The sequence below is a fragment of the Dipteris shenzhenensis genome, chromosome 11 (genome assembly GCF_047967505.1).
Source record: "Dipteris shenzhenensis isolate YYH24624 ecotype China chromosome 11, Dip_SZ_1.0, whole genome shotgun sequence".
In the NCBI taxonomy this organism is placed as follows: domain Eukaryota; kingdom Viridiplantae; phylum Streptophyta; class Polypodiopsida; order Gleicheniales; family Dipteridaceae; genus Dipteris; species Dipteris shenzhenensis.
Genome location: NC_141606.1, coordinates 35439649 through 35463127, shown reverse-complemented (window position 1 = coordinate 35463127; position 23479 = coordinate 35439649). Strand labels below are relative to the sequence as shown.

The following is a 23479-nucleotide window of genomic DNA, read 5'->3' as shown; positions in this document are numbered from 1 at the left end:
ATGTTTCAACCAAGGAATCCATTTGTACCTAATCAACCTTTTGTGCCTCATTTCGAGCTTCAAATTGTCATTCTTTTTGGTCTAAAGATAAATTATCAACAAAGGATTGCAAGTTTATTTGGTGTTGAACGTTTGGCTCAAGTGTTGAATTCTCCCCACCCTCTCCTCCTACCTATCTTGGACTACCGAGAAACTTGGGATGTCTGAATTTTAGTTTTGCTATGATGACATCTTGGATCCTTCAATTTGATGGAGCTTACAAACCTTCGACCAAGGCTACTGGCGTGGGTGAGAAGCTCACTTCACCGGGCGGTGAGAAGTATTGGTATAGCAAGTCTGCACCTGCAAGTAAGCTGAGTACTCGGCGCTCATTTTTGGGCCACAAAAGGCACAAGAGCATCATGCCAAGCAACTTGAAGTGCAAGGAGATTCTCAACTAGTGTGTGAACAAGTTAGTGGAAGGTGGAAGGTGCGGAGCAAAGGCTTGGTTCCACGACATCAATAAGCATTGGAACTTTGCAACCAATTTGAAGAGGTAAAAATTCAGCATACCCCTCGAGCTCGAAATCTAGTTGCTGATTTCTTGGCACGTGAAGCTTTTACTTCAATCACGCATGACACGAGTGGAAGCACCACCCCAATAAAGCCGCAAGCCATGAGGGAGGGTGATCATTTGTAAGGAATGCAAAGGTTGTGGTCATCATGAAACTAAGTGTTGGGCATACTTGATACGAGTTCACCGACTTCGGAAGATCATCAGGAAGGTCCTCAAGGACATTGCTCAAAAGAAGGATGCCAGACCGTATGCCGCTTGAAGAAATAGCATGGCGACTACAAGAATTGGAAGAAGCTAAAGGTGATGTGCAAGCTCTCCAACTGTTGACATTTGTCATGGCATTCTTGTTTGCCTTGATAAACAACCGCATGCAGCGCCACATCTCTAACACTCTCTTGTAAAGATGGATGTGATATCATGAGGGTTGTCCTTTTAATATTGTCTATGTGCTATTCAATGCTCAAGATTCTTCCCGTGTAGTATTTCACAACACACCAATCACACCCTACCTTGCCTATGTGTGCTTTGTTGATGTATCTTCACTCGATTTTCAGTTCAAGCTTCCTCTTTCTATTGTTTGTCCATAGATAAGCCTCATCTTGCCACTCTCTTTTCCATCTTCCAAGCATGGCTGACATTCCCGTATTTTGTGGACGAGTGGAAGAAAATCCAAATGAGTATCTTGTGGCCTTCAAGCACCGTTGTGTTTCTCTCAACTTTCTTACTAAAGATAGATGGATGTTGGTTCTTCCCACATTTCTAGAGGGTTTGGCTCAAGTGTGGTATGAGAAGCAGGGCGAAGACATTCGCCAAAGCTAGCCAAGGTTGACAGCAGCAATGATTGAGTATTTCGGTAAAGAAGAGGAGTCGGAGAATGTGTACCTGCAGGTGGCAAACTTGAAGCAGTCAGAAGGTGAGACGGTGCATCGATATGTGGATCGAGCGGTCGTTCTCCTGGATCGTTTAATTGCCACACAGGAAAACAATGCCGGATTTCGAGCTGGAATGACTCAGCATGTGCTGGGCTACCTTGTAGCAGGAGCAAGTGATGAATTCCGCCTCAAGCTTAAATGGGAGAATCCAGAAACTATGGTGCTAGCACATGAGATTGCTCAAAAGTTTAATAAAGTTCAGTCTGACCCTGCTTCAAAGAAGACGATTGTCCCTCCGCAACCCCCTCAATTCCTGCAACAACAACCTGGGGGGTCTAACTCAGGGGCATACCCCCACCCCTCATCAAGGATGTATCCACCGCCTCCACCTCAAATGTATGGTCCTCCCTTAGATGCTTACCCTCAACAAGGTGTATACTCTCACCCTCGCCTCAAAGGTTTCCCCAGCCTTGCCCACGAGCCCCCCTCCTCTCTACTTCCTCGTCCCCTCTAGCTAAAGAGGCCCCCCCTGCAACAGAACTCGGAGTCAATGACCTAGCCAAGGCCCTGAATGATCTTCGGCTTGAGATGGTGGGCATCAGAAATCAAGCCAACCGCCCTCCAAGAGACCGTGCTAATGTTGTATGCTATGAGAGCCACCAGAAGGGTCATTATCGCATGGAATGCCCCAATATTCCAAGAGTGAATCTTCTAAGTGAATCTAGCACTTAGGATTCTGATGTAGAGATCCTTGACCTCGGGAAAAGAAGTCGTACCACCTGGAACCCCTCTCCAAACCGTGGACCAGGCCACCCTAGGAAGAAGGTGTCCTTCTCAGAGCCCTCAAATGCTGAGATGGCAGACCCACCAACAGAGAGGACTAAAAGATCTCGCAGGAGTAAGTGGTTGCCCTCGGATTTTTCCATCAGCTCAAGGCAAGAGGAATATTCGGTCATTCAGGACCTTGATCATCGATCTTTAAGCATCACGCTCCCTCAACTTATAGCATTAAGCCCTAAGGTGAGACGTGAGCTGCAGCAAGGTCTCTCAACAAGGAAGAGCAAGAAAAAGGGAAAGGTACGAGAGGTATCTTCTATCTGTGAAGAAATTGATCGGCACCGACATACAATAGATGTCATCATAGATAATTGTCGTGTCAAAAATGTATGTGTTGATGGGGGAGCTGCATGTAATATCATGGTGCCCCGAATCATGAAGAAATTGAGTTTGAAATGTACAAGGCATTCCTCCACTCGAATCAAGGTAGCAGATGGTCGACGACTCACCACCCTAGGAGTCATTGAGGATTTGCCCATCATTGTCGATGGGTTGACCACCACTATCAATTTCTATGTAGTGGCATTGAAGATACAGGCAAGAGTTACCCAACCATAGTCGGGAGACCATGGTTGAGAAAGAGTGATGCAGTCAGCTATTGGAAGACAAGACACATGTCTTTCGGTGCTTCTAAGGAGAAGATCCCGGTGCAAACCGGTGCCATGGAACTAGAAGAAGAAGAGGAGCAAGACAGTGATACTCTCTCATCCTCAGTGTCTGAATTAATGGAAGAATCAGACGGGGGGGAGGAATTCTCAGAGGAGGAAGTTTACATGATGGGGGTGTCTATGACCCCGCCATCTATAGAAAGGTAACAGCTAGTCCTCAATAGCTTGAGTCTATGCTTTCCCCAGACCTCACTCCAAGTGAGAAAGATGAGTTCCTAGAAATGTTCAAAGATTTCCCTGACCTCTTTGCAACTAGCTACCACCACCTTTGCCATTGACTGCCATAGAGCACAAGATAAAGCTGAAACCTGATGCAAAGCTTGTGGCTCAGAAGTATCAGAGATTAGGGCCCCTGCAGACGGATGCTTTGCACTCAGAGTTACAGAAGCTTGTAGAGGCTGGGTTTATTGTTCCAGTTCACAATACTGAATGGGTTTCACCAGTGGTAGTCACCCCAAAGAAAAACAACAAGTGGCAGGTCTGCATCGACTATAAGAAACTCAATGCAGCCACCAAGAGGGATCATCATCCTCTACCCTTTCAAGACCTCATTCGTGAGAAGGTAAGTGGTCATGAGATGTATACTTTCTGTGATGGTTACTCTAGGTTTTACCAAATCAGAATTACCGAAGAAGATGTGCTTAAAACCACATTTGCCACACCCTAGGGGACATTTGCATTCAAAGTAATGCCATTTGGCCTCACCAATGCTCCTGCTATCTTTCAAAGATTTATGCACATGGTGTTTGCTCCTTATTTGGGGGATTTCTTGGAGGTGTTTTTAGATGATTTCTGTATATTCTCGTCACGTAAGGAGCATGTCATGAAGGTTAGATTGGCCTTCCAAAGGGTCAATGATGCAAATGGCAGTCTCAACCCTGAGAAATGCACCATTGGAGCCACTCAAGGGAGGTTATTGGGACATATTTCTCATCCGAGTGCATCAAGCCTGACCCCGAGAAGGTAGAAGCTATCCTCAAGCTCTCCCCACCAACAACCAAACGTCAGGTATGCTCATTTGTCAATCTAGCAGGACACTATTGCTGCTTCAATGATCAATATGTTGCTTTGACACGACCCATGACTATGCTATTAAAAGATGGGGTTGATTTCTCTTGGGATGAGGATTGTGATCATGGGTTTGCACAAATCAAGAATGCTCTAGCTTTAGAACCCATTCTACGCAATCCAGATTGGTCAAATACTTTCTATATCAATCCTGGGTTTGGTGAGCACACTCTAGTAGGTATTCTTCTCCAGCAAGGGGAGGATAGGTTCATGTATCCCGTTCGATTTGCTTCTCGACAATTGCTCGACATTGAGCGATGCTATTCAGAGGCTGACAAGCATGCCTTGTCTTTGGTGTTTTGCATTGAGAAATTTAAGCATTATGTGGCTAGAAAGTCCTTCATTATACTCACTAGCACTGGTCTTGCAAAGCAGGTTCTTCAATCACCAGATCCCATGGGCCAGTTGGCCAAATGGTTGGCAGTTCTACAAGAATATGATTTTTCTTTCAAAATTGTAAAAGGGGGATGTTCCAACTTGAAGAATGCTTTGATTGATTTAGAGGTGCCTTGATGTAACCCTTGTAGCAGCCATAGAAGTTGGGGATCCATGGTATGGTGGTATTTATAGGTTTCTGACTACTTTCTCCTTTCCTCCAAAAAGTACTAGCTATGAGAGAAAGAAGATCCATAGAGATAGTAGGCACTACACCCTCCTTGATGGGGTGTTGTACTGTCAAGGCATGGATGGGGTACTAAGACGGGCCATTGATGCAGATGAAGTGCCTAAGGTATTGAAGCATTATCATGATGGATTTTGTGGAGGCCACTATACCAGTGACTATACAGCTAAGAAGATTTTACATGCTGGATACTATTGGCCGACCTTGTTCAAGGATGTCACTTTGTATTGCAAAACCTGTGAACCATGCCAATTCTTTGGTAGGAAGGATTTGTGTCCTGGGCAACATCACCCAGTGATCTGTTTCAGAAGTGGGGAATAGATTTTATCGGGCCCTTGCCCATGACTGCTCGCAAAAAGAAGTATCTTTTGGTAGCCACTCAGTATGTCACTAAGTGGGCTGAAGCTATTGCCCTCCCCACTGCAAATGGTAAGGCAGTTTCAAATTTCATATTTGAACATATCTGCACAAGGTTTGGGACACATGGAGATTGTCTCTGACCATGGGAGTCCATTCTTAAATGAAGCAGTGGAGTTACTCATGGATCGCATGGGTATTGATCATCACACTTCTAGTATCTATTATCTGGCATCCATGGGTCAAACAGAGCGGACCAATGGCCTCCTTTATAAAACCATGGGAAAAATGGCCACAAGGAATAGGAGCCAGTGGGATCAAAAGGTCACTGAAGCCGTGTGGGCTTACAACATCACTCATAAAACATCTATAGGTCACACTCCTTTTGAGTTGGTGTATGGTACTGAGGCCATTTTACCACTAGAGATAGAGATTCCAGCTTTGAGATTGGCACAAGAATAGAGGATGACAGAAGATGAACATGTAGAGGCCAAATTGGTACAATTTGAGAAGTTAGATGAAACCCGACGCCTTGCACTACACCAAACAGAGATCCAAAAGAATCAACAAAAGGCCCGCTTGGATGCTAAGATTCGCAAGGGATGGGAAAGACACGTTGCTGAGGGGGATGCTGTGCTATGCTTTGATAATAGATTGGACCACCAAATGGATAAGAAGTTTCTGCCATTGTGGACTAGTCCATACAAAGATATCAAGGAACGTAGCAATGGGTCTGTACAAGTTTAGGAGCTGCATGAACCATATGGCAAGAAGGTGATCAACAAGTGTTACCTCAAGCCTTTCTTTGTGCGTGATGGACCAGGCATGGAAGTGCTATGCATTCCCTGCCGGGGGGGGGGGGACTGTTATGGATAAAATTGTCTAAGGAAAAAGGCATTAATATGTGTGTGTGTTTGTATATGTGGCAATAGTATAATAAAATATGGTGTGCATAGGGCCCAGGGTTGAGGTGGCAGGGCATGACCATGTGCTACCCTTCCATGTAAGAGGACTCATAAGGTGTGTTGTACATAATCCATGGTAGTAATATTATAAAATGTAAGGTGGCATGGCTCCTCCATGTGCCACCCCTCCACCTAGGCTACATTTAGTGAGTTATGGCTCAAAGTCCATGGGAGAAGTAATATAAAATAGGTGGAGATGGATATTATATTGGGTTATTCCCTCCATATAGGATAGGCCCATGTGGGGGAGGTATAGAAGGTCCAAGAGAGCAAGTTAAATAATGGAGAAAGTAGGATGAGGTGGCAAGATTCCTTGTGCCAACCCTCCACTTGTCCTCCTAGAGGTTTGAACATATTATAAAATTGGGAAGAGACCAAGGGAGTATGATAGACTTGAGATATGGGGCTTGATTTATGTGGAAAATTGAGGCAAAGGGTTGTCGCACACAATTGAGAGTGCATAACCGCCTAGCCCCCATGGGAGACTTTTCCACACACACCATGCATGTGGGAGGATGCATTAATTGGGAGAGACCCCCTCTTTTGGCTATAAAAGGAGGGGGCTATTCCTTGATGAAAGGTAGCATGTTGGAAGGATGGCTAGTACAAGAGTCAATGTTTTATGCTAATAGCTTTTAGTGCAATAGTGCAATTGAATCCATCCATGCTTCAACTGTAGGATAATAGAGATGATTGAAGGATGGAGGGAGAGATTGCATTAGGAAAGGGGAAGCAAAGAAAGACGAATGTGTCCTTACTTAGAATGAATAGTCAAAACCTTCTATTTGTACAATTGCATATAAATGAATTGGAAGGTATGGCAAAAAGACAATAAAGGAAGATAGGAGGGCACTCAGGCAAAGCAGCCAAGGATGTCCTTATCTGGATTAGAATTATCTACAATGGTTGAAAGATGCTCTTATGGAGGATGCCCTTATCTCCTAGAGTTCTCTACAATGTCCTTATCTTCTAGAGTTATCTACAATACTCTCATGAAGGCCAAGCAAATGGAGCCTTAAGGAGGAAGTAACAAAGAGGGAAAGAGAATTTGAATGGGGTTGTGATCTTTAGCTCTATAAGCATAATAATATAGTACTTTTATGTGTTTTCCTTTTGCATCTTTTTTGAAAACATCACTTTAAGTATCCAGTATTGACACAGTGCTAATTTGCTTCATCATTAATATATATTCATTCTATGCAATGTGGTCCCATGGTAATCACTTTTGAGTAGAGAAGATTGATCTAAATTGTAATATATTCGGTCATGGAGTTGAATGGCAAACTTTTCACAAGATAGCCGAGTTAGTGCCAAGTATACGCATCTGATTACAATCGAGACAAATTCATTCTCTAAGTGAATTTTAGAGAAATTTTTGATGTCGAATGGTTCAAGATTGTCTATAGAGGGGCTAATAAATAGTGAAGCAAAATTTGGATGATGTTTTTTGCCATCGACTCAATCAAGTCTTGGTGGTCTTACACACACATTCATTCTACTTGTGCATTGTGAGTAAGCAAGCCCTTTCTCTAATATGGATGCATTTGTTCTATGCATGCATTGTGAATTGTGAACTTATGATGGATTGTCCTCTTTTTGACTCTTATGTTCCTTGCCCAATTTCATTGACGATAAGTGGTAGCATGTGGTTCAAGTTGCACCTTGAATGTGACATGTATTTGAAGGTGTGGAAGTGGAAAACTAGTAGGAAGAACCAATAGAGGACATGGAAGTCAACACTTCTAATACATGTCCTACACATGTTCTCAAGAATGAGGATAGTTTGAGCTCTTCTGAGGATTTCTCGAATGACTTTGCCATGCCAGGAGGTTTGAGCTCTTCCGAGGATTTCTTGGATGACTTTGCCTTGCCATGACGTTTGCATTTGCATTCATAAGATGCCCACGACTTGGCTACAAAGATCAAGATGATGAACACTAAGGTTAAGAGTACTCAGGATGTATGTTAAGTATTGTTTGGCACTTTATTGGACTCAATGGTGAAGGCCCACGAGGGACAAAGGGGTGTTGGAGAAGTTGGTGTATATGCAAATATTTTCAAATGATCCATATTATATACCTGAATCACAATGTGTCCGCTGAAAAATCATAACTATTAGTTGCACCCCTATTTTGACTCTTTTACCAATGACGTTTGTATGAACACTATCATTATATTCAAGCCTTTGCTTCCCCCTTTATTTTCACGTTAATATTAATTCTGATGTTCATAGTTATTGCCGCTTTTTATCACCTATTTTAATCTTAAATTTTCACACGTTGTACTTCGATGTAATTTGTGATACTTATATTGATGCTTTTCATATCAAGAATGTTGACCTTTATTTCGGCACCCATCAATTTTGTGGAATGTTTTGAAGTTTTTGCAATTTAAAAGTGAGAAATGCTTGAGGCAACGTGCACAAGAAGCATGAGAGTGACTTGTAGAGAAGTGCAATGAAAGCAAGGGAAGTAGAATTGTTGCGAGAGAATGGTAATGTGGATCATTAAGGAGGGGAGATACAAAAAGATCTTGAATGCATGTAGGGAGCTAGCACCTGAAGGTGAGTTTCTTCAAATCGTCAAGTAGTTATTCAAATCTTCAATGATTTACTACCGCACTGGCAAGTGCGTCACATTGACAAATCCCTTAAGCCACTTTACTCAAATAAAATTTTTTGGGAATCGTGAACATTGGGCATGTGACGTAAGTGGATGCTATCAAGAGAGCCTTCTATGGTTTGCAGATATTGGTTTTTTTTCTCTCACAACAAACGGCCAACTACGAGCGGCATGTGGCCTACGCTGACAGGCAACAAGTTGAGGAAATTGAACATGGGAATCCGGACAAGTGCCGAAACCGCATGAGCTATCGCTCCTCCGCACACATACTAACTTCCTGAGGAAAACCGCCTGAGCTACCGCTGCTCCTCACACATACTAACCTCCCATCACGCTTGCTGGATTGCTACATTTCAGCTGCTCCACGTCGCTTTCTCCCCTCGAGTGTACCTTCCATGTTCTACTGCAGTTTCTGCTGCATGGAGCTATCGCTCGACTTTGCCCAGTACTCACCCACCAGCTTTGCAAACATTGACGTCCCCTCCTGCTCCATCACTTCCTGCGGCGTCCCAAACTCTGCCACATATCCTGCCCATGATGATAATGATCATAAACCAAAACAGGATTTGGCGAGGTGATTGCAATTGATGATGGTGATGAAACAAAAGAGGGGTTGGCGATGGAGGAGACGGTGATAAACAAAAGAGGAGTTGGCGATGGAGGAGACGGTGATCGAGGAGGATAACTCTACGAACGATCATACACTCAAACCACGCAATTTTCAGCGTTCCCGGCGATAGAAATCATCTATAGAGTATTACCATCACTTAGAGCTAAGACCATGTCGCTGTTGATCACCGTAGGCACGCTGTGGGCGACCGTGATAGCGGTGCATTCGGAGAACTCCTTCCTTATCACAGTCTGGAGCAGTGCGTCCGTGGTGGCGTCGATCGATGCCGTCGCCTCGTCCAACACAAGAATTTTCGTACGTTTGAGCAGAACGCGGCCAAGGCAAAACAGCTGCCGTTGTCCTCCACTCCAGTTTTCGCGGGCCTCATCGCTGACTGCATCCGTCAAAGTTTATGAACATTTTACCACTTGTTCGTGCGAGGAAGAAAACCACATACGAGATTTACATGCAAACAGGCTTTACCAATAGAGTCGAGCTGCCTTGGCAACTGCCTGATGAGGTGCCCCAGCTGGCATTTATCCAGAGTCTGATTCAATCAGATTTATTGTCAATTACACTGCAAAAAATCAAGCTCAGCAAAGCTTTTGCTAGCACATCTTCAATCGTGCATAGAGAAGTGAAAAACTTTGAGGATTTTCGTTATATGTTACCTCCCAGATTTCGAAATCACCATACTGAGTTAGAGGGTCCAGATTGGAACGAACTGTGCCTCGAAACAAAATCGGGTCCTGAGGTATGATACCCAAGCGCAGCCGAAGCTCGTGCAGGCTAATCGAGCAGATGTCAACGTTGTCAATCAAAATACTTCCTCCAGCTGGTTCCACAAGACGAAACAGAGCGCTTATGAGCGTTGTTTTCCCGCTTCCAGTGCGACCAACCACCCCAACCTTGTGACCCCCCTCAAACGTGCACGTCACACCTTTAAGCACCATCGGAGAATTCACTCTACAGCGGATCTGCGACCAGGCAATCGAAAAGAGCTTAAAGGTAGTCTTTTATACATGTCAACTAGTCTACGTATGGAATCGTTTGAAAGCATGAACAAGCAACATAATTATAACGCTATTGGCGGCTATTGGCCTGTTTCAACGTCTTTATGGTTGCAAAATTCACGACACCAGTACCTCCTGAGATGAAAAGGACGTAGATTTGGAGACCACTTAAAGTTCGAGGAAGTAGAGTCCCTGGAAAGTTAAGACCTGGGAAGCTCTAAAGCACGGTCATAGGGGGGTATCTGCAGCCCATGGCATGGGTACCTACGTGGCAGTTTGCATCTCTGTACCCCAGAGCAGCAGGACAGCTCCAGCAGTACAAAAGTCAGCAGATGACACAGCAGGTCAAAAAATGCAGAGTAAAAGTCAACGTGTAGAGGTAAGGATGTTTTTGGTATCTGGGGGTAATGTAGGATCTGAATGATGGTAGAGTTCGGTGTGGGATTTCTATACATTCTTAGACCTTTGTTATGAAGAGGATCACGTCTCAGCCTTATTAAATAGCCTGACAGATTTGAGACATTGGCGGCCATTTTGGGGAGTTTACAAAGAACGATGTAACCTCCCGACTATAAGAAGAATTGAGAAAGAACAAACAAAAGGATCATGATGTATCGGCCTAAACAACAAAAGACCAATATCGGGGAGAAGGCATCACTCAAGAATCAAGAAGCCGACATTAGCACTGTGAGGTGGTTTAAATGTTGGGAACTTGCGTACTATGCTTGGATTGTGACAATAAGCAAGTAGACTTAGTTGACTGAGTTTGACATAGCCCTGATGAAGGCAAAGGATCAAGTAATGACAGCCTTTGGTCCATCTTTGGGACAATACATAATACTGTTTCTACTCTCTCTTGAGCATTGTTCCATTGTTGTTTGCTTTCTCTCTCTCCTAGCCTATTGGGCACGCAACAATTTTTCAAAAAAAAAAAAAATCTATTATAAATTTCTCTCTCAACCTCAAAACCACTCAAACCTCCCTACCTACGACTCTAGGCCAGCTTCTATTTTGCACTATAGAGGTCATGCAATCCTTACACTGAAGTCAAAAGATATGCGGATCAAGCTTCTTCGACAATCTTACAAGCTGAAGGGCACCAAAGTATGGATGGCAGAGGAGCTTACACAAACTCAACTCAAGATTAAGGCAACTGAATTACCTAAAGTCAGGGCTGCCAAAAAGGATGGAAAATGGGCAGTTTACCAGGAAGGCGTAGCACTAATCAGCTCAGCCCTATGTACAGCAAGCTTTGGCTGTCTCTTTTTCTTCTCCCAGTGACTTATGGCATGCAAGGTTTGGCCATGTTCATCATAGGGCATTGGCCTACTTGTACAACAATAAAGTGGTTCATGGAATAATGAAGTCTATGAAGGGTGCACTCTTGGCAAATTGCACCGTCTTCCTTTCAAGAAGGATGGCTCAAGTTTAGTGAAAGCCACTAGAGTTTCGTAGATTATACACAGTGATGTATGTGGTCCCATGAATGTGACAACCCATAGAGGGGCAAGGTATTTTGTTACCTTCATTGATGACTATTCTAGATTCACATGGCTCTTCCTCATGAAGACTAAATCTGAGGTGTTTTATTGGTTCAAAGAGTTCAAGGCCTTAACCAATTCAAGGATACAAATATTTTGTTCAGACAATGGGGGAGAGTACACATAAATGCCTTTGAAGGGTATTTGAAGGAAATGATCAAACATCACAAGACCGTGCCATACACACCGTAGCACAATTATCTTATTTCAGAGAGGAAGAATAGGATACTTATGGAAATGATATGATGCACGCTGAAATGCAAAAAGTGTCAAAGGCATTTCGGGGAGGCCATTACTACAGCCTCATACATACATAATAGATGCCCTACAAAAGCATTGGTGAATGTGACACCTTTTGGAAAGTTTTATGTCTTAAAGCCAAAGGTTCATCATTTTAGAGTGTTTGGCTCAGTTGCTTATGCTTTCATTCCATCTCACTTTAGATCAAAGCTTGATGACAAAAGCATCAAATGCATTTTTGTTGGATATAGTACAGAAAGTAAAGGCTTCAGGCTCTATGATCCAGCAACCAAGATGATAATAATCAGCAGAGATGTTGCATTTGCTGAAAATGAATCCATGCAGCCCACTAGTGTGGATTTTTCCCCTTATGATGATGTTCCTTTGGATATAATTCAGTTTGAGGATGATGCAATGGGTTCTCCAGAGGATACTCCTTCCTTCTCTCCTCCTCTAGCTAGTTTGCCACATGTTGAGGGTGCTTCTCCTTCAAATGTTCCAGATGTGCAACTAGCTAGTGAGGAAGGACAGCCCAATGTTTGCAAACACTACCACCGTCGTGGAGCTAGTCAATCAAAGGATGCCACTCCAAGTGGTACAGCACGTGGTACAGCCAGTGGTACAATTGATAAACCCATTCCAGAATGGGCAAGGCTGACCATTCAGGATGCTAAGGATCAGCCTACTTTGGAGAGAACCAGGGCAAGCACAAAAAGTTCTCATGGATAGGTCAATTTTGCATTGATGACCTCGTTATGGAAGCTGAAATTGAGCCTCAAAGGTTTGAGGATGCTCAGGGACATCCATCATGGCAGAAGGCCATGGAATCTGAAATTAGATCCATTGAAAAGAATGCCACATGGGATTTGGTTGATGCACCCATTGGTAAAAATTATTGTGGACACCAAATGGATCTATAAGGTCAAGTATCATTCTTATGGTATTGTGGAAAAATACAAGGCCCGTCTTGTTGCCAAGGGGTATGCTCAAGAAGAGGGAATCGACTTGAGGAGACTTTTGCTCCGATAGCCAAAATGACTACCATTTGTTGTATCATTTCTCTTACTGCAAATTATGGTTAGTCAGTCTATCAGATGGATGTTAAGACTGCCTTTTTGGAGATCTCAAAGAGAGGTCTATGTGTAATAACCCCAAGGATTTGTGGTAAAGGGACAAGAGCACAAGGTGTGCAAGCTTAGGAAAGCTTTATATGGGCTCAAACAAGTACCCGGTGCATGGTATCACAAGATACATCATTTTCTACTATCCCAAGGCTTTGTCAATACACATACACAACCTAATCTTTATGTTTTGTAAGAAAACACAGATTTGGTTATTCTAGTGCTTTATGTGGATGACATACTACTCACAAGGAGTAATACACAACAAATTGCAATAGTGCAGTCCGCTTTATGTCAAACATTTGACATGACAGAGCTGGGTTTATTGCATTATTGTCTTGGCATTGAGTTTTGGCAGACCCAAGAGGGAATATGATGTCACAGACAAAGTATGCCAAAGATCTGTTGCAGAAATTTAAGATGGAAGAAAGCAAACCTGTGGCTACTCCGCTGGAAAAAGGACTCAAAACTTACTAAGCATGATGAGGCTGAAAATTTTGATGGCACACTTTACAGGCAACTGGTTGGTAGTCTCATTTATTTATGCTCCACTAGGCCAGACATTGCCTGTTTGAGTCAGTTTATGCATTGTCCTACTGTCACACATTGAAATGCAGCCAAAAGAGTTCTCGGATATATGCATGGCACTCTCTCTTATGGTTTGCATTATGCTTCAGCTTGTGACATTTCTCTGAGTGGTTTCGCAGACTCATATTGGTCAGGGCACATTGATCATAGAAGATCCACTTCCGGCTATTGCTTCTCATTGGGTTCAGCTTGTATCTCTTGGCTCAGTAAGAAGCAAGACCGAGTCTCTCTTTCCTCTATGGAAGCAGAGTATAAAGCAGCAAATGCAGCCACTATGGAGTGCATGTGGTTAAGAAAGCTTTTGCATGACTTGCATCATGCCCACAGGATGGTGAGGCAACCTCTCTCCTTTATGACAGCCAGAGTTGCATTACCATTGGCAACAATCCTGTCTTTCATGCTCGCATGAAACACATTGAAAATCATCATCACTACATACGGGATTGTATTTCAAATGGCTTCATTGACCTTATCTATTGTTCCAATGAGAACAATGTGGCAGATATCTTCACCAAAAGCCTGTCAACACCTCTTTTCACACATCATTGACATGGCTTGGGGATCAAAGACATTAAAACAATGTCAAGGGGGGTTGTAAAATGATATTGTTCTTTTGTACTCCCATAGGTTTCTATATCCACACATGGATGAATTTGTGCAATGGTACTTTAGGTATAACAGGTACTTCTGAGATCATTCCAGAGTACTTCAGCCATATCATTGAGGGGGGATTTTTAGACACATACAACGATATGGTGGTATAGGATAGACTAGGACTTGGTCTATTTTGGTATATAGTACTTGGGTACTATATATAACAAGTACTTGTACTTCATTTTCATTGAGCATTCTATTAGAGTTTCTGTGTGACCACTTCTTGCTCACTTGTGTTCACAACCTTTCTCCATTTGTTCCTTCACAAATTAGATAAGGCTCAACGAAAGATCGTATTCTCCAAAGCCAAGGTCTCCGTCAAATACAAGTATGGCCATTTCCCCAAGGCCTATCCACAACCCATCATATGTGGGGTAAGTCCTATGCCATATGACACTCTCCTCCTCTATCTCCAATTTAGCCTCTCCTACTCCATTCTCCACAAGGCCTACAATTACTTTCCCTTGTACTAATTTATTCACTACCGTTGGTAAATGCAAAACAATAAGATGAGGAAACAAACCTCTATGTATATAGCATATATTCATAAGAATCCATATAGCAATAAGATGAGGGAAAAATCCTCTCTCTATATAGCATATATCCATAAAGAAAGTGTTCAGAGATGCCCCCAATGAAGGATATTCCTACCTCAAACCAACCTCCCCATGACAATCACATATACAAATTGATCATGAGTGTTTTTTATCCATCCATATGCCAACCACTGAAAAAGAGTCCTCTCATGCTTTCATGGAGGATTTAGGTCTCCTTTCCCATCCAAAGTGCACATGCGCACAATTTTTCTCTCTTTTTTTGGGTGAAATCCATGTATGTTTATATTACAAGAAGCAGTCCCCAAAAAGGGGACATGCAACTACAATATGAAAATATTTCTATGTAAGACAAATCTATCTGACGAACACAGAGACAACACACAGAGACAACCACAAAAAGATTGCCCGAGTGACATTCAAAAGTAGTGAAACTTGGAAAAAGTAGGATCTCCAAAGACTCTGTAATTTCTGTCTTTCCATAGAGTCAAGAGTCCCCAGTAATAAACCTGAGTGAAAAAAGATCAAACTCCTGCCTTTGTGGGAAAATCCCGAAAAGCCAAAACTCCTGCCTTCATGGGAAAATCCCGAAAAGCCAAAAAAGCTTGCCAAAGCAAGCAGGAGGAAACCGGGCTCGGAGATGCTAGTGTAGAAAAAGCAGAAGTCACGAGTCATAGGGCAATGCCATAAAGGTGGAGCAAGGATTCCCTTGGAGCTAGACATCTATGACAAACTATACGAGCAAATGTGTCTACATGCTAGGAGTTGGCAAGAACAAAGCCTGGGCGTTTCTACGATCAAACTTCTGCTCCTCCTCCAAAAGTGTTGGAGATGTAGTGGCGGTAAGAGTAGTAGAAGTAGTGGCAGAAGTGTAGAACCTGTGGTAGGAACAATAGAAGTGATGGTAGAGGATGAGCTAGTGCTAGATGCCACAGGCCTAGTCTCATCACCACTCACAATATGCCATAAGTTCTTGCCAACCAAAATGTTCTTGAGCGTGAATGACCACAAGGCATAGTTGGATCCTTCCAACTTATCACCCTCGGTCATCATAATAAAGCTCTCATTCTGAGACATCTTGACTGCATACCTGCAAAGAAGAATACAATTGAGCGGGAAGTGCTTCTGCTGCCTCTTTGCAATCAGTGCACGTATGGCATCAAACACTGCAAATTGGAACTAACTACTCTACAATCAACTAACAGAATGCACCTCAAGTGCAAATGTGTGCCTGTGGCTCACCAAAAAATCCCCCAATGCACCTGTACGCTAGAAGCCAGAAAAGCTGTACGCCAAAGAAAAGCTGTACACCAAAGAAAAAGTTGTACGCAAAAGAAAAGCTGTACGCAAAAGAAACCCATACGTTGGAAAAGTGCACGGGCTGGAGCAATACACAAACAGAGTGGAACAGAATGCACGAGCCGGAGCAAAGTGCACGGGCCAGAGAGCGGGATGGAGCAAGTGCGAGCTATACAGCGACTCAAAGAGCCCACGAAAGTGCTCCCATGAAATTTCTCCCACGAAGGTGCTCTAAATTCCACGAGCTGGCTGAGGTGATAGGAGCAACACACTGATGCCAGAGAACTTGCTTGGTGATGGGAAGCAAGACAAGAACCGAGTGAGTGTAGCTCTGATACCACATGAAGGAGAAAGGTTGTAAACACAACTGAGGAAGAAGTGGTCACACAGAAACTCCAATAGAATGCTCAATCAAAAATGAAGTACAAGTGCTTGGCATATATAGTATCCAAGTACTACACACCAAAATAGAATAAGTTCCTAGTCTATTCTACACCACCATATCATTGTATGTGTTTACATAATGTGCACATGAGAGTTAATATTCCATCTTAAGGAAGCCTTGGATATAAGGTGCATTTGTTGGGACCCTTTGGGTTGCTCATAGGTGACAATTGGCTTGAGGACCCTTTGGCATGCTTGGAGACCTAGTGTTATGCAGCATTGGGTCCTTCATACAATCAATCTTACGTGATAGAGCATCATCAGGATGAAATCTGGTTCAATAGCCTCAATCTTCAATCTCTTGGTCAAGATAGGGATATAACTTGGCTGACCAGTATGCGTGACTTACCTAGGTTGACAAGATTCTTCTCAGCATGGTTAGTTTACCTAGGTGCTTATTTGTATTAATTAGACATAGTACATTGAAAAGAACTTGGGGAGAAAATGCTTTATAATCTTTGGAGGTAGATAGCACATGCCATTACCTTGCGTGACACGTCCCAGCACTCCTGAAACCCCTGATCTGCAAGCAAACCACACACAACGTCAGATCTGAGCAGGCTGCTCACCACCCAACCATGACATCTACGGGATGTGATCCCGAATCAGAAGATGTCCCCTCTGAGCCACGAGCTGAGCTACTGGCACGAACTCCCAATCAGATCCAAACCAGCCTGGTGTCCCATACCACCAGGTGGCGCTGTGAAGCCCTGGATCTGCCACTGGGCCTTGGGCTACGCTAAGATGCAGGCGCGCGTCCGCGACTCAAATCCAGGATCAGACCTGGCACCTGGGAACAAGACTTGCTCCCAACTGCATACTGAGAATTGAACCCCCTGGGCCCCTTTTATAGACTCGGGCCCCGGCGCCAAAAATAGCGAAGACCTATAAATAGTTCGTACCCTTGCCACTCAACCCGAGAATCAAGCCTGCCTAGCTCTAAGCCTCCCCAGGCTAACCTGAGCTAGTCCTGTGTACCTAGTACACGTCAGATACCAATCCGTGCACATGACATACTCCCCCTCCTCTAAGAACTCACTCCTAAGTTCGCTAAAAAATCTGGAAATGTTCTTTGGAGGTTTTGTAATGTCTCCCATGTTGCATCCTCCTCAACACGATCCTTCCACTTGATCTTGTATTCCGTGATGGTACGATTACGAATCTGTCTTTCACGAAATTCAAGAATACACTCAGGTTCGTGAGGAATAAAAGTCAAATCTGTAACTTCTATAATCTCATGAGGAGAAACAAGTTGATCATCTGCACCCAAGACTTCTTTCAGTCTACTGACATGAAAGACTGGATGTACTTTAACATCAGGAGGCAATTCTAGTCGATATGCAACTGGTCCAATTCTTTTAACGACCTTGAATGGACCACAGTATCTGGGGGGGATAATTTCGGAACCAAACCAGTACTTAGGCTCTTGGATTCCTTAGGAATTCGCAAATACACCATCGTTCCTTCAGAGAAGTCTCTGGGTGAACGATGTCTATTAGCATAAAATCTGTCCCGATCTTGTGCACTTCTAATAGACTCCTTGGCAAACTGCAACATTTCCTGCATATCTAGCAAGAAGTTCTTAGCAGCATCATTTTGAATCCCTTTTAACCCAACCATAACTGGTGACTTAGGTTGAAACCCGTACATAAGCATAAAAGGACTGTAACCAGTACTAGAATGCTTTGCACTGTTGTAAGCAAATTCTATCATAGGTAGATAATCTTTCCATGAAGACTTTCTCTTAGATACATATGCTCGAAGCATGTCTTCAACCAACTGGTTGACCTTTTCTGTACTGCCATCGGATTGTGCATGATCCGAGGAACTCATACTTAGAGTAGTTTCTAACTTCTCAAATACAAGTGTCCAAAAGTTACTTGTAAACTTTGAGTCCCTGTCACTAACTATGTCAGATGGCAAACCATACAGCTTAAACAAGTGGTCCACAAACTCGTGAGCCAGCTGAACAGCTGAAATAGTTGTTCTAGTAGGTAAGAACCTAGCCATTTTTGTTAAACGGTCGACTATGACCCAAATGGAGTCATGACCCTTGCGCGTTCGAGGCAAACCAGTAATAAAATCCATGGAAATACTTTCCCATTTATTACCTGGAATTTGTAATGGCTGTAATAAGCCCGTGCTTCTAAGGCGTTCTGCCTTAGTAACCTGACAAACCCGGCAACCTACTACATAGTTCTCTATAAATGCACGCATCTTAGGCCAATAAAAGATATGCTTCACAAGAGACAGAGTCCTATGTATACCCGGATGTCCAGCACTAGGAGCATCATGACACTCCCAGAGAATCTTGGATTTAAGGTCCAGAACATCAGGCACACAAATCTTTTCATTCCGGAACAGCAAGCCGTTCCTAATCATCCACTGACCTCCCGCCGCCTGTACCATAGGTGGCACAATCCCTGAGTCCTGGTTAACCATGGAGCTCCCATCCTGGACTCTCTGCCAATAAGAACTGAAATGACTATCAGTTGCGTATAGCCCTCTCAAGCATTGAAATAGGTCTGAGGATATTTCCGTAAATGACAAAGCATTTACAAACTTAACTTGACTTAAGGCATCCGCCACACTATTCAGGGAACCCTTACGATAACGTATTTCAAAATCAAAATCTTGCATTAATTCTGCCCATCTAGCTTTCCTTCCCCTCAACTCAGATCCATCACACACATACTTAATTGACTGATGATCAGTCAATACAAGGAACTTTGAACCATACAAGTAGTGTCGCCAAACCTTAAGAGCATAAACTACAGCATAAAGTTCCTTCTCGAGTGTGGGCCAACGATATTGAGTGTTGTCTAGCTTCTTACTCTCGAAAGCTACAGGTCTGCCCTCTTGGAATAGAGCTGCCCCAATCGTAGAATCACTCGCATCAGCCTCTAAAACATAAGGCCGGGTAATGCAAGAACGGGTGCTTCCTTGATAGAAAGTTTCAAGGTTTCAAAAGCCTTGTTCATTGCATCATTCCAAGGGATCGGCTGAGTAGACCTGCGTCCACGACCTTTCAATATGTTAGTCAGGGGTGCCGTGATATGTGAATAATCACGCACAGACTTCCGAAGAAATACCGTAAATCCTAGGAAAGAATGAAGTTGTTTCACAGTTTGAGGGATAGGCCATTCTAAAACCTTCTGGATACGATCCAGATTAATGCTAATACCTTCAGAAGAAATCTTGTGTCCTAAGTAAATGATCTCCTTCATAAAGAAGTCACATTTACTCATCTTGGCATAAAGCTTATGCTGTCTTAGAACAACTAAGACAACCCGGAGGTGTCCTATGTGATCCTCAAGCGTTCGACTATATACCAAGATGTCATCTAAGAACACTACAACAAATTTGCCCAGAAAATCCCTGAACAAATCGTTCATCATCTACTGAAAAGTAGCAGGAGCATTGGTCAAACCAAAAGGTAATACGAGGAACTCGTAATGACCATACCTAGTCCGGAATGCGGTCCTATCCTTCGCTCCGGCCAAACGGTCTATCAAATCATCGGAACGAGGTAAAGGATAGCGGTTCTTAATTGTCACTTTATTTAATCGTTTATAATCTATACACATTCTCCAAGAAGAATCTTTCTTCTTTCTTAAGAGGACAGGTGCACCCCAAGGTGATTTACTTGGGCGAATATAGCCCATATTCAGGTAATCCTGCAGCTGGCTAGCTAACTCATCCTCCTCTACCTGGCTCATCCTATAAGGTGGTACACTGATAGGTTGAGCCCCTGGGACTAAGTCTATGCGATGATCTACTGCCCGTTCTGGAGGTAAACCTTCCGGCAGTTGAGCTGGGAATATGTCCTTAAAACTATCTAACAAAATTCTCAATTCACGGTGTTCAAACACACTTAATTCATTCTTGTTAATTATAGAAACAACAAATGAAGAAAGTGGAATCAAAACACACTGATAGACATCATAATGAGAATTGTTTAATATATTTTGAAGCTGCATCGCAGATACAATAGGTCCCTGAGAAGAGGGAATTTTATCACACTGAATACAAAATTGGGTGTCCTTATCTACAAAAGAAAGCGTATGCTCCGTCCATCCGATTTGAATATTGTGGGTTTTAAACCACTCTATTCCGATCAACAAGTCTACATGCTCCAGATGCATAACATAACATATAAGAGCTCCCGTGTAGGCTTGAATCCGGATAGGAAGCGCTTCAACCTTGCGATCCCAAAATTGCTTCCCTGCTGAAAGCTGCACCTCATAGGTGTGGTCGCTAGGTACTGTGGACAGCCCCATCTTCTGCACAAATTTGTAATTAACAAAATTGTGAGAGCTGCCCGGATCAAAGAGAATGTGAACCTGTTGGCCCATAACTTCTCCATAAACTCGAAAAAGATCCTGGGAACCAAACAACGAAGTATTGAAAGTACAATTATAAGAGAGTGGGCAGGTAATGACATTTACTGAAATACCTGTCATCGCAACTTGGTTCGCTCCCTTGGCTGCGGTACGTGGACCCGCCTGGAGCTTCGGTCCAAGCACCAACTTTTGGTTCTTACGCTTGGGACACTCATTCTTTGTGTGGCCCCGCTCCTTGCAATAGAAGCATCATCCTTTTTCTTGAGCCTCAGAGTGCGAAGGAAACGGGCTTTACCATTCTTTGCTGGAGTCAAGTTTTTCTTGGAGGCGTTGTCCGTAGACTTTGTCTCCCCAGTACCAGTCGTATGCTGAAAGAACTTGCGTTTGTTCTTTCCACTCGTGTCGGAAACTGTGGTTGCTTTGGCACCGGCCATGGTATCATCGTATATGCGCACATAAGTCATGGCCTCCTGCAACGTTGTGCATTTGTTGTTCTTTATCTGCAACTTATATGAATCTGGCAAACCATCCACGAAGAAACCTAACAAGGTCACTGGATCCATCTTAGTGGCCCTGGTTTGCAGATCCCGAAATCTTTGAAGATAAACTTCAAAGGTCAAGTTTAATTTTGACATATCGAGGGCTTTGAGCTTGCCAACGATATCGTAATCATCCTCCTTCTTCAAGAACTCCTCCCTGAAGACCCCTTCAAAATCTGTCCATGTATCGGGCTTAGGCTGGAGTTCCTTCCACCATAGCAATGCTTTACTTGACATGAACCCCGCTGCAAGCTGGATCTTCTTCTCGTCTGGGTATGGGTGGAACTGAAAGTGTACCTGCCACTTGTGTAACCAAGTGTCAACTACTTCCTTCGTTCTAGACTTTTGGTCACCCGAAAAAGGGTCTGGAGTTATATTCGGGCCTAGCACTGAAGCCATGGCATCCACATGCGTGAGTGCCTGTACAGTGCTAGCCAGAAGGGTGAGAGTTGCTTGAATCCCCTGGAGTTGCTGTGTCAACCCCGTTTGATTAGCATTGACCTGCTCGAATTTGCCATCTAGAGCAGTCGTAAATTCACTGAAGGCCTTTTTTGTTATCAGGTCTCATAGAGACCCTGATCCTCCTCTCCCACAGGAGTGTAATCCAAATCCTGCTCTCCCATGGTGAACTCGGGATTTGCAGAATCAGACATAACTGAAATCTGATTTGAATATAAACTGAGAGAAATAACTGACTGAACCGAAGCAAAAAGGAGAATGGAGCAGAGGAAAACCGTCCCAAGAGATGCTGTCGGACGGAGATGCTGGAAACGCGAACCGAAAGCCCACGAATCCCCAAATTTCACTGATCCCGCCACCGGATACACGTGCGAAATCCTGCGGTGAACAGCTGCTGACGTGGCTGTACGGTCTGCTGACGTAGGCCGTACGGTCTGCTGACATGGCTGTACGGCTGTTGACGCAGGCCGTACAGGTGCTGACGGAGGCCGCACAGTTGCTGATGTGGTTGTACAGCGTCTGTACAGTCTGCAAGTACAGGTGCGATGCAGGAGGAGCTGACGCAGGCAGGGTTCGCAACAGCTGACGTAGGGCTGGCGCAGTTGTACGACGCTGTTGCAGGGCTGGCGCAGGCACGAAACAGGCTGGGGTAGGGCTGGAGCAGGCTGGCTGACGCAGGTCCGTACAGATGGCTCACGCAAGTACGGACAGGCTGAGGCTAATGCAGGCACGCAACTCGATGCAGCTGCTAGACTCTTTGCGAGGCTGTGGGTGGGCTGGTACCCTGCCCCCCCCTCTATATAGGGAGCAGGGCAGCCTAATTGGGAAGCCCTGCTTCCAAAAAAGGCCAACCTCCCCCAGCTTTGGAGGGGGTGCTTTTTTCGAAAAACGCACCCTCCACGCAAGCTGATCGCAGCCTGTTCGCTGCCCTATTGTGCCTCTTCCTGCACCCGCCTGATTCCGTACAGTCTAGACGTCACCTCTCCACCTCCCTCGCAGCCTTTTCGCCTCTCTCTCCTACTTCTCTGCTCTCTCTCCAGCTTCCTACAGCCTTCTCTCAAAGGCTCCTTCAGGAATCTCGAAATCTCTCCCTCCTTTCTTCTACCTTTTCCCTAACATCTGTCCACCCCTGCTAACTCAAGTACCCAGCAGAAAACGCAGCAATAGATTTCGAATTTTAGGCATACCTGGAGGAAAAATTCGTCAAAAATTCCCGCATCAGAAGTTCCTACCTCAGGAGTTGGCTCTAATACCAACTGCCACGTCCCAGCACTCCTTAAACCCCTGATCTGCAAGCAAACCACACACAACATCAGATCTGAGCAGGCTGCTCACCACCCAACCATGACATCTACGGGATGTGATCCCGAATCAGAAGATGTCCCCTCCGAGCCACGAGCTGAGCTACTGGCACGAACTCCCAATCAGATCCAAACCAACCTGGTGTCCCATACCACCAGGTGGCGCTGTGAAGCCCTGGATCTGCCACTGGGCCTTGGGCTACGCTA

At 44.1% G+C, this 23479-nt stretch overlaps 1 protein-coding gene and 1 pseudogene across 1 annotated transcript in view; one reads left to right on the top strand and one right to left on the bottom strand.

Moving 5' to 3' along the window:
* The window catches only part of LOC147896958 (ABC transporter C family member 8-like), a 212276-nt gene that overhangs the window by 154879 nt on the left and 33918 nt on the right, over positions 1-23479 (top strand). The gene's annotated exons all lie outside the window — the stretch shown is intronic.
* The window catches only part of LOC147896959 (ABC transporter C family member 8-like), a 47771-nt pseudogene continuing 33258 nt past the window's right edge, over positions 8967-23479 (bottom strand).